The following is a 15,805-nucleotide window of genomic DNA, read 5'->3' as shown; positions in this document are numbered from 1 at the left end:
TTCCTCTTCACCATCCCCTGCCCCGCTCAACATTCAGAGAAAGTAAGAATGCTGTTTGTTTCCAGAATATTAAACAAGTGTTTTAGGTTTTCAGCTAGTTCATGACAGGAATATTTATTTGGAGGAGAAGGAGGCACCTGAAAAGAATTCTATTTTCATCAGATTTCCTTCAAGCAACTCAGTAAAGAAGTTGGTGTGTGGGTACTGACATTCTGATAAAATGCTAGCACTAGTTTGTCCATACAGAATGCACTAGCAAGTTTGAGTGAGCTGTAGTGACACCTCCTGGTAAGAAAAAAGGAACATCACTGGATACAAATCTTTGAAAACATCTTTTCCACATGAAGTGTTTTTCTGTCTGAAGAAAACAAAAAAGTTTCAAAGACAGACACACACATATACAATACTCAAGTTTGACTGATTTCCATTTTAAAAAGGAGCTGAATCAGAGAAAGAAAACAGTTTTGTTTTTATTTCATGACATCAAATAACTAATTTGACTTTTAAAAAAATCTTTCATCCACTTATTTTGGCTTTATGTATATACAGAGCCTTATTCAACATTTTCTAAAGCTAAGAAGTAAAATGTTATGGAAGTTACTTTATGTAGTATTTTTAACCTGGTTCTTTGTGAAATGCTGGTCTGACACTTGCTCTTGAATGCCTGAACTATCGACACTCTAAAACCTCACCCCCAGCCCACCCCATACCCCCATCACTGCAGCTTCCATTTAGCCTGAAGTATCTTTACATCTCAAGTCCCCTAATTCACCTACTGTTCCCCTGTCCACTCTCAAACTCTCTACTTCTTTCAAAATGTACTTGTGTACTGACAAGTATTGTTAAGGCCCTGTGAACCAGAGCTAAAGTAACAAGTGTTAACAACTTAACCTTCTATATCTCCTTAGTGACTTACAGACCTTACAAATATGAAGTTAGTCATTCTAGAAATGCAAATTCCAAGATGACAATAGTGAGAATCTCAGCCAGCCAGCCAGCCAGCCGTCCAATATTTATTCAGGACAACATGCCACACTCTCTTCTAGGTACTGGGGGAAACAAATATAGCCATGACAGGTGTCATATTTGTTTCACAGAATTTAAATTCTAGCAGTGAAAAAGAGGAGAAAAAGGTTAACAAACAAACAAAAAGCTCAAATTGTGATAAGGTCTATTAATAAAATGTGGAGAGTGGAAAAAAGAATAGTACGAAGTGTCCCTTAGGTGACTAGAAATCAGGAAAGGGCTCTTAGAGGATGTGGCAGAAACTGAGACTCGTAGGACAAGAAGCAGCCCTGGGGAGAATCAGATGAGAGTATACCAGGCAAAGGTAACAGCAAGTACAAAGGCCCAGTAACAGAACAGGACTTGGTGTTTTCAGAGAAATAGCAAGAAAACAGAAAATAGCCAAGAGTAATAAAGTTTGATGCAGGTGATCACAAGGATTTAATTCAAAGTGCAATCAGAAGTCCTTGGATGATATTAAACAAGGAAGTTTATAATCTAATTTAAGCCTTGACAAATAGCTACCACATAAAACTACTTGCTTTAAGCTAGTTGTTCATTTAATTCTCATAATAACCTCAAAAGGTAGGTATTGATATCTTTAATTTTATTGATGGTAAAATGAAAGTAAAAAGATGTCAAGTAACTTGCCCCCAGTCTCATAGCTAGTAAGTGGCAGTGCTGGGATTCACTCAGGCAGCCCACCAATGGGGTCCATGCTTTGAACACTCTGCAATACGGCCTCTCAGATCATTATTTCTGCAACAGCAAGAGTGGGAAGAACCTGCTGAAAGCTAAAGCAGTGATCCAGGCTAGAAATTGTGGTGTCTCACAATAGAAGGACAGGGGTGGAGATGGTGAAAAATGAATAAACTTGTGATGTATTTTAGCAGTAATTCCATGGGTCTTGGCGGATTGAATGTTGCAGGCAAGGGGAATGCCTGGTGGGGACTGATATTTCAATGACACTTGAATCACACTATAGAGATGGCTTTCACTATTGTATTTATTCAGTGGACGTTTTCTATGTCACCAGGATCTTCCTGTCGAAAACCTTTCTCTTCCAAGCTGAGTGGATTTTCCAAGAATCTGTTATACAGAACGATTTTCATCTCAATGTCCAAAGACACAGCCTTTTAACATGGTTCATTTATTTTTCTGGTCTTTCTACATATATATAACAAAACTGTATCATGTACAGTTTTAGGGTTTTTTTTTACATTATATCATTAATTTAAAAAATAATTTTACATGATGTTTAACATTCTGTCATAAGAATGTACTGTACTTTATTGCGGTTTTTTTCTCTCCTTGGGCTGGTCTATTGTTTCTAATTTTTTCATTATACCAACATGCTTTACAAAAATCTTTGACTCCAACCCTGATTATTTCCCAATGCTAAACAACTAAAAATGAAAGTTCAAGGTCTAAAGTAATAGTTTTACTCACTAATAAATTGCATTTACATATTTCTACATTCAATAAAATGTAACAGTTTAAATTCTACCAGTGGTATGTGAGAGAACCTGCAAGAAGGCAGATTACATGGGAGCAAATACCTGTCGTTCGGTAAGTGTGGTAGTGGGCAACAGTGCAGTTTTTTTCAGATGGCTCAATATCAGCGAATAGGAAGCAAGGCCTTCATCTGAGAGTGAGGATGTAGACAGGTACTGAGAGTTTGGAGGAGAGAAGAGGAAGCATGGTATATAGTCTTCTAGGAAAGTAAATGGAGCAGGCTAGTTCAGTAAGATTATGTGATGATTTTAAGAATCCATTTAAGATGAATGAATATGAAATGACACCATGGTTGTATACTTAGATATGTCCAGCTGCATGGGTGCAGACATACATTATAAGAGTGATGGATTTAATCGGGATTAAACCTCCAAATCTTGATTTCTAGTCTAGAATACTAAACTGGTCTTCAGTCTAACATATGATACTTCTGCTGGACATTCTGGATTTTCCACATATGCTTCACTGTTCTTTTCTCCAGCAGTTCTATGCCAGAGACCCCCACCTACTGCTTCTTCACCTGCTAGACTTCTGCTTGTCCTTTTTGCTTCAAATCCTCCATTAAACTTTCCTAGACCACCCTCAACCCACCCAAATTGAGAAACATATCTTTCCTCATAGCTCCCCAAATATTCCCTGATGATGTGTGTAGTTTATTTTACCACATTAATTCAGTATTTTTATTCTCCATTTGATTCTAAATTCCTTCAGGGCAAGACCTTTTTATTTATTTGTTGTTTTTTATGCTCATTTCCTATGTCAATACCCGATGCATAGTAAGTCTTCATTCAATGTTTATTAATGAGGGTTTTTTAAATTAAGGGATAAATATTCTGATAAACCTTCATCATCAAGAAAACAAGTTGCCTTGATCATACTCACACCACACCATACAGGACTAGTGAAGATTTTCGTCAATAAAAAGCAATAGGCCTAAGGACAAATTATTCAACTACTAGTCAAAACTGTTTAAAAAAATAAATAAGTATTCACTCCCACATGTAGCTTAGATCCAACATCTAGTTTATCTCTTTGGCATTATAATGATAGTAATAATCATAATAAATACTATATTTGTATAAAATTATTTAAATTTTCTAAACATTTTCAGCTTTACAATATGATTGTAAAACACACACACACACACATATACACACATTTTTCCAAAACAAATGCCAAATTCAAATCCAATGGTGGGGATTCCTTCAAAGAGAAAATGTCTTTTAAATAAATCTTTACGAAAAGATAGGCATTTCACAAATCTGGTAGGGAAAGTAGAACATTCCAGGTTGAGTGTAGCATAAAGAAAATGTCTAAAAGTTAAATTGTAAACTTATCTTTGTAGGCACAATGTATAGCTTATATAACTTTGCCTTATGGGATCACGTACAAAATCCATAGTGAACAAAAATATGCAGAATAAATAAAGAATTTACTTTACTTTTTCATTTTTTATTTGGTCTTTCTACCTTTAGGCAGACACAGACATGCAATAAAGAAAAGAAAAGCTAAATTTTGATCTAACAACATAGCATGGGAATTGCAGATACATTATAATTCTTTTACCACATTCCTTATACACAAAATGTAATGAAAAATAGAGACAAAAGAAACCTTAATTGTCATTAGAGAATAAAATAGTATTTCCACTTAGATCTTTAAAGGCAGCTATTCTTAAAAATTAATTCATTTGATAAATGTTCAAGTTTCTTCCTCACTTTTTCTACGTGAACATTTATCCTATGTGCTCTGGATGGAAATGAATGGTACCAGATCTTTGAGTTCAAATTCACAGCCCCAAGAGTTATTCATAACTGAACAAACTGGTCAAGGATACTTAACCGGTCTCCAAATCTCTTAAGGATAATTTGAAGACAAATTCTCTGCCCAAATGTTATTAATTATATATTTAGCAACTTAGTAGCTTATTTCTGAGAGGCTTTAGAGATCGAAAAGAATGTGAAAAAAGTGAAGAGAATCAAAGCTAAAACATCAATTTGAACCGCACTGCACAATGAGAATTTACTCCAGCACTTTGTTGCAATGTAATCTATAAATAACCCTCTAAGGTTCACTTGCCAATTAGGAATCATCACATGGCATGCACCTTAGATGTCAGTAGTTAATTTTCATGTCAGTTAAACATTAATTCGATGAAAATTTTAAAGCTTTGTGCACTATTTATAACATAAGTGGAAGCACAGTAAATGTACTACACGGATTTTCATTGTATCCAATGTGCTTTTTATTTTTAAAAATTTTTATTTATTTATTTATTTATTTATTTATTTATTTATTTTTGTGGTACACGGGCCTCTCACTGTTGTGGCTTCTCCCCTTACGGAGCACAGGCTCCGGACGCACAGGCTCAGCGGCCATGGCTCACGGGCCCAGCCACTCCGCGGCATGGGGGATCTTCCCGGACCGGGGCACGAACCCGTGTCCCCGGCATCAGCAGGTGGACTCTCAACCACTGCACCACCAGGGAAGCCCCCAATGTGCTTTTTAAAAGGTCAAGTTTAAATGATCATTATTTATCAAAGTCTGATAGTTTGCTTCAGTTCAGGACAACAGATCTGTGTTTCAGACTTTATTTATTTATTATTATTATTATTTTTTTGTGGTACGCGGGCCTCTCACTGTTGTGGCCTCTCCCATTGCGGAGCGCAGGCTCCGGACACGCAGGCTCAGCGGCCATGGCTCACGGGCCCAGCCGCTCTGCGGCATGTGGGATCTTCCCGGACCGGGGCACGAACCCGTGTCCCCTGCATCGGCAGGCGGATTCTCAACCACTGCGCCACCAGGGAAGCCCCAGACTTTATTTTTAACATTAACTATAATTGAGATGTCTGAAAAAAATGATGTGTATATGCGAGATAGAGAAGATGAGAATCAGATTTATACCCAGAGGTAGCTGTTTAGATTTGAAAGTTTAATTCAGAGTTTGTGGCCTTAGCCATAAACATGTCACCCTGGGTCAATAATTTAGTTCTTTTATTTTTCATGTTTTTACTTGTTTTTCTTTCCCTGAGAACAGTTTTGTGGGTGGTCCCTTCTAAAAGCTGAAAATGGTTGTTGATTCAAGTACAAAGGGAAACAACCAGTGGGCACTTAACTACTGTATTTAAGTACATTACTTAGAACTATTGTATTTACATATCCAGAAATTTCATAAGCTGACAAGCCTGGTGGGATTTAGCTTGACATTGGAATTGTCACACTTGTCAATCAGGTCCAGCCACTGGCTGACTGGGGAGCAAGTAGAAAAGCCAATGAGAGACAGAGGAATAGAGAAAGAGAAGAGAAAGGTCTAGAAGTCTCCACTCCACTACCACAAAATCACAGTGACTTTCCAACATTTATTTTCAACCTCATATCCTCAGATTATTTAGAGTTTAGTATACCCAGAGGGGAATTCTAATGAAAAGATTTGGTTACTTTGCTCTACCAGTTAGTACTATTAATAGTATTTTTCTAGAAAGTGTAAGCTGAGCATTATTAAAGATAAAGTCTAGGTTTTCAATTTAATGCAAGAGGTGTGTATATACATTGATTCATTGTTAGCTAATCTGTTATGTGTTTATGGCTTCTATATTGAGCTAGGTTATAAGTGTCTTCAGATCAGAAATTATGCCTTAGTTTGCCTGATATTCCCTCAGCATTTGCAATATTAGACCTCACTAATAATTGCAGACTTGATTGTATTTCTAAACACTTATTCAAATTGACTTTGATGGTCTGTCTCATTCCACAGTGGAAATAAAAAGAAAAAAGAACAGACATTTTGACAGAGAAAATACATAAGTAGAATAAGATAAGGTCATTGAGAAATATAATACACAAATGCATTCTATAGAGCCTTATCTGATCAATAAATTAGATCTCAGATTGGCTCTGAGCTTTCTAGTGGTCAAAGGAAAAGAGAAAATGTGATCAGTTAAGAAATTCACATCACCCCTGAGATTAAAAATACTATTTATCAGGGAAAAAAAGCTATATATCAAAAGTATACACAATCATTAATTTGCATCCCTTATATCTTCATTTCACAAATGTTTACATTTTTTGTTAATCATGTTAATCTTTGTTTTCAAGAGAATATAAATGAATATTGGTTATTAAAAATAAAACCTAATTCAATATTTTTCTTCATATTAGTTTACGGGAAGGAAAACTAAATTTAAGATTTAAATGCACTAATTTGAATTACTTAACCAATTTGTTTCTGGTTGCATCTGGTTATGAAAATTGAGTGTCAAACTTCTTCTTCCTCAGTAAACATTTAATAAGCACTAAACTTACAGAAGAAACTGAACTTTTAAAATAAAACTTTTCCAAAATAAACATTGACAATTTTCATTTTTACATACATAGAACAATGCTCCCTCCCCTCCTAGCCCCTCATCTATACCCACTATTGGCCAAAAAAACAAACAAACAAAAAAAATAAGAAAACTGTGGGTAGTTTTCATTACTTATTATGAAGAAAAGTGAACGGAATTAAAGTCACCATTCAAATGTAACGAAGCGAAGGCACTATGATACTCTTATTATTTCTATTGTTTGCCTTATGATATGTGAAGTTAGTACCTGAATTACCCAAATGTATATTATGTACTACATAGCTTGGACTTTTAAAGGTTAAAGAAGTATTCGTCAGTGAATTTTATTCAGGTGAAACCTGCCCTCTTTTCCCTTGTTAAGCTCTGACTCTCTCCAGGTTTAATAAAAGTGGTTCTCTCATCCTTCCCCCAATTCCCACGTGTTATCAATAGCAAATTCCCTAACCAAACAAGGTTGAAGATATTTTCACATAAATTTATGACATAGGAGAAAAATAACAAAAAATTCACAGCCAACAGAGTATTAATTTAAAAGGCAATTAATTCTGAAGAAAAGGGGATCAACATAAACTCAGCAAGGATCTGAATGATAATAAGTATATAGTACAAATAATTCTCTATTTGGGGGTCCTGAGAAATTTCAGCAAGTGGTTGTGGGGTAATGAATGTTTGTAATTCATTAGCTACTATTTTAAAATGCAAAGCACACCATGACATCAATGATGTTCTTTTTAATCTCAACAAATAGGCTATTACAATTAAAGCACTTGCAAAAAGACAGTATATTTAAATATAGATTTTGATGAGATTTCAATGTTTTAAATAACAATGATTTAATAACATTTCAAAATTCTATGGAAAGAAGAAAATGTGTTATGAAATTGGTTCAAATATGCATGTGTTTGTATGCACCAATCTTTTATGAGTATTTAGTAACAGCCAGCATTTCTATCCTGAAAATTTCTTTTCCTCAGGATCCTTTAAGAAGGTTTTAGTGTATCTTTAAGAAAATAATTACTATTTACTTAAAAAAATATTTTTCCCAAGTAGGGAAAATAATAGCATTCTAAAGTGCTTGATTTTCTTTTCTCACTTTCCATCTTCCTTCAGCTCCTAGACAACAAAACAATGGTTCTTTCTTCATGTGGAAGAGTAAACTCAATAAACACAAATGGCTAGGGGGCCTCCCAGCAGTGAAATTATGGCTTCACAAGGACTTTTTTTTTTCTTTATGAAGAAACAAGTTTAAAAGAACCTTTTTCAACATACTTTAGAGTCATGCATATTTCAATGATATAATTAAACTGGCAACACTAAACACTGCTGACTGATAAATAAGACCAAAATAATTAAGTTCTATTCTTTGTACAGTCAAGATTTAGGGCAGCAGTCAATCTGGGTAAGAATTTGGGAGTCTGGAGACTTCAGAAGATAAACAAGCAAGTAGCTAAAATTGGTCATGTGGGAAGGTAGTTAAATGAGTATACAGTTTATACAAAGCTGTGGATACTTTCCATAACTTAATCTTCATTAGAACCTGGTTGATTCATTGCTCACACGGTCCCATACTAAGTTGGACATGGCGTGCAAGGAGACAAACAAAAGAAGAGTATAAAAGATAAGTCCCTGTATTCAATGAGCACTACTGATATTGAAAATCTAAAATAATAACAGACTGAAAATATAAAAGTTTTTTTTTCAAAGCCAACCCCCTCCCCCCAAACAAGAGGCACAAAAACTGTGATGAAAAGCATTAAGGATATAAACAAATATTAAGAGTGATCAAAGAGAAAGAGAGAACACAATATACTTTCCACATACATATTTGTGGAACTATGAGTATGGTTTGGATGCCTACTCAGGCCCTCCATTTCTATTTTCTTCTACCTAACTCTTGCTTCCTTCCTTAGAATAAATCACACAGCTTTCAATAACCTAAATAACACTCCTGGGGCATGGTTTTTCCCCTGTGGAATCAGACTGTGGTCAGAGAGAGGTGTTCATATGATTTCTCCTGGGGGCTGGAACTTCAGGTTTCAGCAGACCGATGCCCTTAGCAAGTCCATCACGCAAGTCAAAGCAAATATAACCAGGGCAGTTAGGTGTGTTAGTAACTACTGGGATTTACAGAAATATATATTTATATATATTACACCCCCCATATATATATATATATATATGTAATTTTTAAAAATCCCTCTTGTTGGATCAGCTTACTCTGATTACTACCCATGGACTTTAGAAAAAGAAGAAACATCCTTCTCAGGAAAATGCACCTTCCTTCGTAGTGCTAAGGAACAGACACCATGAACAAGTGATATCACTGTAATTCAGGGAAATGGGAAAACGAGTGTCCTAACCTCCAACACATTGAGCATGCGCTAGTTGTGTTTTGGCATCTCCAGCTGGGGATAACTGGCTCCCTTCGACTCCGGGTCCACCGTCTGCATTCATGAATGCTAGCATGCGGCTAGGGTGGAGGAGCAATAAATGTCTACACCAGCGCTTGGCCCTTTGTAGAGTGGAAATTGCACTTTGTTTTTAAAAACGGATTCTTCTCCCAAAACCATACACTTCGACCAGCTGAAGGCACAAATAGAATGATAAATACACATTCCCCCAAAGAGGCGAGGGTGGGGGGAAGGGGTGAAAAAGAGAAACAGGTGCTAGCAAGAGAAAGCAGCCGGTTGCCAATAACACAAACTCCATCTTCGTTACTCTGAAAACAATTTCAGTGGGAAAATATCGCGCCCTGTTTCTGAGGGTTTCATTCACTAAGCTGTCTCTGTGAATGAGAGTCAGACCTAAGTTTCACACTCAGCAGCGGTTTTCGCTGACGACTACTGTTGCCCTCCAAGCTCGAAGAAGTCCGTTTCCAAACTGGAAAGCCCTTTCCTCCCGGGAGCCTTGACCTCACTCCGGCAAGTCGTCACTTTTATTTACGGCCCCGTTTTAAGTGTCTGTCGCTCAGCCCGGCCCCAAGAACAGTCACCGCGAACAATGAGCCAGACAAGGGATCCACCCAGCGAACGCCTCCTCGCCAGCCGCGCGCAAGCCCGCTAGCTCGGGACGCTCGGGCTTCGGAGCTCTCTTCAGCCCTGTCCTTTCCCCTCCAGAACCCGAGAAAAGCAAGAAGGTAGGTCGTTTCCACACCCAGACTCCCGTGAACACCCAGTCAGCCTCCCTCTCAACACCCGCTGTTAAAGACGCTGTATCTAAAAAGAAAACCAACAGAGGAGGCGGCGTGGTGGTCCGGCTGCTGCCCACCCGAATCCAGCTAGCCCAGCAGGGGCACTTAGGCACTCATTTGCGCCCGAGTCCGCCGCATGTTGAAATCCCGAAGGATTGGGGGGGTGGGGGGCAAGAAGTGGGGCCAGGAACCATAAAGTGTCTTCCGCTCCTTCCCCCCCGGCCTGGCCCGACTCTGGGATCCGGCCAGACACAAAAGACGGGTCGTATCTGTGCCGACAACTCTGCCGCCGCCTCCATCTGCGCTGCGCAGGGCAACCAGGCGGCGGGGCCTCGCGGCCGGGTCCCGGCGCCGACCGGGGCGCGCTCGGAGCTTGGAGCATCCGTGGACGCTGCCGGAGCTCTCTGGTGCGCTTTTCGCGCAGCCCTCCCCTCCCCCCAACAGGAGCTCCGAGCACCGCGCTCCGCAGATAAAGAGGCTGAGGCGGCGCAGGAGAATTGAGAGAAAAAGAGAGACTTACTTGGGAGTGGAACGCTCCGCCGGACTCCCGCTTCGGACCCGGCAGGTGTCAGGCACCGCGGACCCAGGCTGAAGGCGCTGGCGCAGCTCTGAGCTGGGCTCCACTTAGCGAGCACGGGAAACTCCCCTCGTCACTCGGCCCCGCGCCGCGCTCCTCGCTGTCACCGCACCGAGCGACGCAGGCACGCTTCCCACTGCCTCCTCAATCCCGGTGGGTCTCTCTGCCCTCCTCTCCCAGTCCGCTTGCTCCCCCACCGGCCACACCCTATCACCTCAACGGCCCTCCACTCCTTCCTCTTTGACACTTCCACCGGTTACTCCTCCGTCTGCGTCCTCCCACCCCCGCCCCCGCCCCCTCCCCCTCCCCCTCCCTCAGCCCACGTGCTTCTGCCGCTCCGCTGCTCCGAACTTCCCCTGACCGAGCCCCCACCTCGGCTGGCAAACACCAAGGTCTCCAAGCCGAGGCCGGGTCCCTGTCAGGGTAGCACAGCGGCCGACTGATCATTAGGTCCTCGCCCACATTCCACACCCCTGCTGAGTACGCAGGTTCCGTCATTTTGATTTTGTTAATACGATGGGTTAGGCATTGAGTACTATACACAAGGACGTGATTTTTAATGTGGCATGTATCACTTTTAATATTGTGGAAATTTATTCCTGCGTGTCACTTGGTAATCATACAGCAGCTATTCACTGGCCTTTGGGGCTGGACTGTCAGCCCAGCCTTCTCCATATGCAAAAAGCCCAGAAAATTCCTTAACACCCTCTTTTTGCCCAATTCAAACCAAAAAGCCATTTTCTACTGTTGTTTGCTGTTGTTATAGAAAGATCTTGATAGTCACTTTTCCCTGTTCTGCAGACAAAGTTAGAGGTTTCTTTCCAAGGGCTCTTCTCAGCACTCTTACAGTTCCATGATAGTTCTTACCACGCATTTGGTATTCCCTCTTCATTTGACTGCCTCTACTCCTGGTCCATAACTTTCTCCAGGCAGAACTTTGTCACGCTCATAACTTGCTCAGCAGCTTCTAGTATAGTTCCCAGTACATACTATATGCTCAAAAAATTGTTCAAGGAACCATGCCCTTTAGCTATGATGCAAGCATTGGTGGTTTTATATTTAAAGGAATGAAGCCTTCAGTTGCCTGCTTGCCCACATCCCAACTAATAGGTCAGGTAGAAAACAGAACTTTTTGCATTCAGCTGGGTGATTTCTCATGCATTCCTTAATTTAATACTTAAAACAACTCTTCTTTGTAGGTATTACTTTTTCCAACTTTGTGAAGGTTACTAAGCTTGAACTCCTAAGTGTCTGAGCTGAGGCTCCATGTTTCTTCAGATTAGCACAAGCTGCATGGGGCTGGTGCTCTTATCACATTACCATCTTGCCCTGACTGTCCAATGCTACATGCTAAGGCTACCTACCAGCTCTCCTCCAAAGAGGCGTTTTATCCTTTCCTTGTCCTCTTCTGTAGGTCTTGACCCCCTAAGTTAGGGTTCAAAAACAAAGCAAAACAAACACAAAAACAAAAAGCCTCTAAGCTCAGACTTCTCTTAGTACTTACTGTCTTAACTCTGACACTTAAAAAAAAAAATTTGGCATGTATCTTGCCTCAGCTATCCTTGTTTCTTACACAGGGATTCTTATTTCTTTGGTTTCTCCATTGAAATAAATAGCAACTAACATTTATTAAATTAGAGATATCTAACAGCCGGGCATCGTTCTGAGTGCTTTACACATGTGTTAGCTCATTCAATCCTCAAGAACCGTATAAAGTAGAGACTATTGTATAGATGGGAAACAGAAGCACAGAGGTGGGGTCACAAAGCCAGTAATTAGTGGAGCGGGGATTGGATTCCTGACAATCTGCTTTAGAGGCTGCTCCCTAACCACCCTGCTATGTGACTTTCCACAATCCCTTGCTCCTAAGATGTGTTAACAAATATTTTAAAATAATGAATATTTATTCATCTACACCTAGCTTCAGAGCAGGAAAAAGAGACAGTAATGAAATGGGCAGAAATCTAGGTTATTGAGGACTTATGATTGGCCCCAGCACCACCAGAACTACTTTCTTTGGGCGATCATGAACTTCACCTGTAACCTATATTTGAAACACGTGAGGGACACAATCCAGGCTCATGACTTCAGGTGTGTAAGATAGCAAAGGCTTCAAGGTTGGATTTCAGACAATCTAAAAAGACATCCCCACCTAAATTGACTCCTGGCTAAGGCCACCAACAAGCCAATTTATGTTCTTCAGGGACCCTGTTCTGTGCAAGGCATCCCCTCAGTCCCTGTGATAGGCTGAAAAATGACCCCCAAAAGACATCCATGTCCTAATCCCTGGAACCTGTGAGTGTTACCTTATGTGGCAAAAAATGGAATTTGCAGATGTGACTAATTCAGGATCTTGAGGGCAGATTATCCTGGATTATCAAGGTGCGTCCTAAATGCAATCACATGTCCTTATTAGAGGGAGACAGACATTCAACACAGAAGAGAAGGCAGTATGACCACAGAGGCAAAGATTGGATATAGCCACAAGCCCAGGAGGGCCACCAGAAGCTAGGGGAGGCAAGAGAGGGATTCTCCCCAAGAGCTTCTTGAGGGAGCATGGCCCTGCATACATGGTGATTTCAGTCTGGGGAAAGTGATTTTGGACTTAACCTCCAGAATTGTGTGAAAAGAAATGTGTGTTAAGCCACCAAGTTTGTGGTAATTTGTTATAGCAGCCAAAGGAAACACAGTCCCCAGCTCTGGAAGATGACTTTCTATACCTGAGGATGAAATAGAAGATAGATCATCCAAGCAATTGGTCAGTCCCCTCTTCTGTGGCTGGTGGAGCCAATCATTTGAGAGAGGGAGAAGGGCATTTGACACACAGCATAATATTATAGAAAAGGCTTCCATTTTAGACTTTGTCATCATACCCATAGGATAAATACATATAATAACTGAGATACACTTACACAGTTTCAAGTAAACTTGAAATTTTAAATTTGTTTCCCACTATGCAGCCATACTGCTTAAAATGTGTGATGGCTTAATTTAAATATACATTCTATAATTATCTAGTGAATAGCAAAAATATATTTTCATTGAGTTAGAAGTGATAATTTGTAAAATGAAAATATATATATAAACTCTCCATAAACTTTGTAACCTTTTTCTCACATTTTGCTATATTTGGGACCTCAGAACAAGCAAACAAAAAATGTGGACCAGGCTCTCTAAACTCTGACAGGCTGAAATTAAAAACTAGATTTTTCTTTATGTCTTCTTTTTGACTAGGGCTACCAGATAAAATATAGGACAAGCAACTAAACTTGAATTTCAGATTAAAAAAATAATAAGTTTTAGGTATGAGTCACTGTGCCATGCAATATTTGAGACAATAAATTGTTTCTATTTTGCACCCTGTTTTTAACTGTGAAATATTTGGGATTTGGGGACATACTTATTCTAAAAAGTTATTCATTGTTTATCTAAAATTCAAATTTAACTGGGTGCCCTGTATTTTTATTTTCTCAATCTGACAGACCTATTTTTGACTTTTCTGTTGCATGTGCATTTCCCCATTCTTCTCCCTTTCCCTGACCTACCACCTCTCCCCCTCAGTTTTTATTGGAACTAACTAATTTGTGTTCACTTAAAGAAAGGCTAACATCGGATTTGATCCCTCACTTCTGGCCTAGGGCTGATGTGTTGCTCCACATAGAAGAAAAGAGAATGATGTGACTCTTCTAAGATTTGGTCACAGAACATAAATCCACTCCACCAGTGGGGGATTTCCCATTGTCACACAGAGTGTTTAGCATCCTACTATTTATCCTACAAATAGTAGGTTGGATTAAACTGAAGGTTTGTTTCCTTTTGAACTAGTATTCCCCCATCATTCACAGTCCTTTGGCCAGCATTGGGTGAATATTCTTTGCCCCTTTCATATCCTTTCCAGTTTCTGGCAGCTAGATGTATGGGGGTGATACAAAAGGGCAGGGTTAGAAAGGATGATAATTTGTATGGCTTGTATTGGAAATGTGAGGGACAAATAAAGCAAGTCAGGTAAATCACTAAATTATCTGAGATTTAGTTTCTTCTTCTGTAGAAATAGAACATAAACCCTGATTCTACATACTTTACATCTCTAAGCTCTTACTTGTACCATTTTTTGCATCTTTTTCAGACGTGTAACATGTTCCATTTTGAATTACAATTATTCGGAGACATGAGAGTCAGACACTTCTTGATTTGGATCCCAATGCCTCTGCTTATTAGTTGAGTAAACTTGGTAAGTTTTAAATTTCTCTAAACTAATTCACATCCCAAAACAGAGGTATAACAATAATCACCCCATAAAGTTGTAATGAAATTAGATAAGAAAATATCTGTAAAATGTTTCACATAGTGCCTCATAGAGAATAATCAATCAATAAGTGGTAATATTTTTTTGCCTTACTTGATACAATGATTCCACGCAATGCTTCATCCCCCACTCACGTCTACTACAATGATTTGCACATATTAAGAGCTCAAAAATACTAAATAAATGGACGAAAGGATATAAGGTAATTTATCTGAAAGGGCTGTGAAATTGACAAAGTATTGTACAGTTTTAGGAGGTTAGTATTAATAGTAATAATTAATAAGTAATAATAGGTAACACCTTGAGTCTTTGATTCTGGCTCAGCTTTGGAGAACTGCTCTGCAAGAAATCTTTGATGCTTAACCTTTTTCATCTAAAACTTCAATTGGCAGAGACACTGTCTAAACAACAGCAACATCTACTGATCAATGGAAAATGGTTTATTCATTTTGCTTTGCTCAATAAGAATTCTCATGCTTCCTTCAAAGAATTTTACTATATTTCTTTGACTATACCTGTATAGTCTTGGCTAGATTGGACAGAGACCACCCCTCCCCCTCAAAAATGGTATTCATTTGTCTCTCCTGTATCAGTATGCAGAATTCAGCAGGCCACAGCCAATGTGTTGTCCCCACAGTCAATCAGGGATGCAAGCTCCAACATCCCTGCACTGCCTCTTAGTTGATGATGTCTGTTGGGACTCCAGTAATCCCTTCTTTATGTACTGGAGGTAGAGGGAAAATAATAAAGGGCAAAAAGGTAAAAAGTGAGCCCCTCCAGGTGAATCAGTCTTCTTTAAAGAACCTTTCCAAAGCTCTACCAGATGCATTTCACCTACTTTGTGTGACAGGAGAAGCTGGGAAATGCCA

The 15,805-nt window shown here is 39.3% G+C and overlaps 1 protein-coding gene across 2 annotated transcripts in view; it reads right to left on the bottom strand.

Annotated features, from left to right (window-relative positions):
* The window catches only part of SEMA6D (semaphorin 6D), a 607,719-nt gene extending 597,014 nt beyond the window's left edge, over window positions 1–10,705 (bottom strand). Inside the window, exon 1 of one of the 2 annotated variants that reach the window (XM_067029195.1) lies at window positions 10,574–10,705. The gene's annotated coding sequence lies outside the window, so the exon portion shown is untranslated. The remainder of the gene's footprint in view (window positions 1–10,573) is intronic. The other variant, XM_067029203.1, reaches the window with a different exon arrangement.
* Between the last annotated feature and the right edge of the window lie 5,100 nt (window positions 10,706–15,805).

This window comes from Kogia breviceps, chromosome 3 (assembly GCF_026419965.1).
Source record: "Kogia breviceps isolate mKogBre1 chromosome 3, mKogBre1 haplotype 1, whole genome shotgun sequence".
NCBI classification, from domain to species: domain Eukaryota; kingdom Metazoa; phylum Chordata; class Mammalia; order Artiodactyla; family Physeteridae; genus Kogia; species Kogia breviceps.
The sequence above is the reverse complement of the archived record's forward strand: the minus strand, read 5'-3'. Positions and strand labels throughout refer to the sequence as shown.